General features: G+C 36.3%; 1 protein-coding gene across 1 annotated transcript in view; it reads right to left on the minus strand.

Annotated features, from left to right (window-relative positions):
• The window catches only part of Sbf2 (SET binding factor 2), a 412,779-nt gene that overhangs the window by 342,218 nt on the left and 68,092 nt on the right, over window positions 1-2,469 (minus strand). The gene's annotated exons all lie outside the window — the stretch shown is intronic.

The raw sequence follows: 2,469 nt of genomic DNA on the forward strand, positions 1-2,469 counted from the left end.
GTAGACCAGGCTGGTCTCGAACTCACAGAGATCCGCCTGCCTCTGCCTCCCGAGTGCTGGGATTAAAGGCGTGCGCCACCATCGCCCGGCAGAATGGATCAATTTAAAACTGAACTTTAGGAATATAATCTGTAAGAAAAATGGAGATATAAAATACATGCTAGATCTAAGTTGCTTTTTACATTCTCTCCCCCAGCTCCTGAGTGATTGAACCGGTTGCCTCTCAAGTGCTAGACAAGTACTATCCCACTAAGCCATTCCCCTAAACCCTGCTTTTTGCTATAGCTCTGGTTCAATACCCAGGATTGAAGAGCCAATTAATTAAGTGGTTAATTAATACTAGTTTGTTTTAATTATGTCCAATTTGAAAGAGAAAAGTTCCTTCTTGGTAGAGTGTGACTTTTGAAATCTCTCCAGAAGCAACAAACTATTTACTGATTTCACAATATATAGTGTTTCAATAACATGATGGCTTAGATTGAAATGTTGACACATTTATAAATGCACATGAAAATGTAATTAATGAGTGGTAAGACTTCTTATTTGAAGACAGAAATTTGGTTAGGAAGTATAAATCAAAATGGGAAAATGATCTTTTATTCTAAACAAAATGTACAAAGAAGCCAGGTGTAGTAGTAACTGCCTATAATCACAGCATGTCTGAAGCTGAGGCAGGAGGATTACAAATTCAGGGTCAACCAGAGCTACACAAGGAAACTTACCCCTCCACACAAAAAGAAAGCAATAAAGTTTTGGTTTTCAAATAACAAATAGGTAAATTGCTGTTACTGACACTTTGAGGAATTTAATGAGGCACCTATAAAAGCTAAACAAATATTTTTTTATTTGTTTGATTTTGTGGGTTATTCTGAATATTTAAACTGACTTCCCAAGTTTATATTTAAGTTGTAATAACCACCATACGGTAGCGCTGATTGTGCTGGAAAACCTGAGACGACATTTTTCATAGAGAAGACTGACAGATTTCTATTTTATATCCACAAAAGAGTGGGTCATGTCAGTTAAAGTAAATGCAGAAGTACCTCCTACTTGGACTATCTATTAAATGAATCAAGGATGACAAGAAAGAGAAAGGCAGAAAATCCTCAACAGAAAACTAACCACTCAGTGAAACAGTGCTTAGCAGACAAATACTGTACCCAGATAAAATGGAAAAGAGAGGAAGCTGACATTTATCCAGGCCTTTGTGCTTTCCTTTCCAGCTCCTACTCTCCCACCCTACCAAAAATTCAAGAACTATGATTATCAAAAGGAATATGTATGCCCTTTAAAGGAATCAGGGGAAGAAGAGCTAGAGAGGATAACAGAGTGATTGAAATAGTCTTCTATGAAAAGATTATGAATGTATACTAGACAAACTACCTAAAACAAACGTAGAAAAGGTGACATAACGTAACCTCAGTCAGACTGTTTTCTTTCTCTTATGTTGGGTGAAGCTCTTTCAATTGGGTCCTGGTAGAGCTGTAGGTATATGTAGGCTAGCCACAAAGGTTACTAAATAGTCCTCAACCCTTGGCAAAGTAGCCATTCTGGCCTTAACAGATGATCTTAAAGGTGCCAAATACTCTATACAGCTAACAAATACTAAATTATGGAGATGCTAGTGCCTATGAGGAAGATAAACATCTTCAAAGAACTGAACAGAGAGTAGGGATTAAGTGGGTTGAGAAACTAATAATCTGCTCCATAAAAATGTATTTGGTATTCATTTTTTTTAACAGTTGATAATATAACTGACTGCATTCTATATGCTTAGAATGCACATGTATTCTGTTTGGTTACAAAATCTTATACCTTGAAAACGCTATTCTAAAACATAATTTATTAAAACATAAATGATCTGCCTCTGTGATACAATTATCTAAACAAATCAGTGGTTGTCTATAGGATACCTATTGTGTCCATCTAGCCATATCTATGAAGGGAAGTAGTTGTGTTCAAGAGCACAAGTTTATACCATTCAGCTCTCAGTCTGCATAATCACTAACACATTACTATGGTTACTGTCTCACTTTACTAGAATGATGAAATAATTTAAGTGACTTTGCTCAGATACTACCCATAGTTTCTGGCATATATTAGGTACTTAAGATATTTGTTGAATACAATAGTAGATATATAAGGGTACCTTTAACCAGTCAAGAAATTTATGACTAAAATTACCTGGATATAAACAATATTTTAGACAATCAGATTCTTCTTCTAGAAAATTTGGGGGAAAAAACACATCGAAGAAAATGTGTAGCTAAAAAGATATATTAAGAGCTCTTCATTAGCTAGGTAGTGGTGGTGCATGCCTTTAATCCCAGATTAAGATTGGGAGGCAGAGGCAGGCAGATTTCTGTGAGTTCAAGGCCAGCGTGGTCTACAAGAGCTAGTTGCAGGACATGCTCCAAAGCCACAGAGAAACCCTGTCTGGAAAAAGAAGAAGAAAGAAGAAAGGAGGAG

The sequence above is a fragment of the Microtus ochrogaster genome, chromosome 8 (assembly GCF_000317375.1).
Source record: "Microtus ochrogaster isolate Prairie Vole_2 chromosome 8, MicOch1.0, whole genome shotgun sequence".
NCBI lineage: Eukaryota > Metazoa > Chordata > Mammalia > Rodentia > Cricetidae > Microtus > Microtus ochrogaster.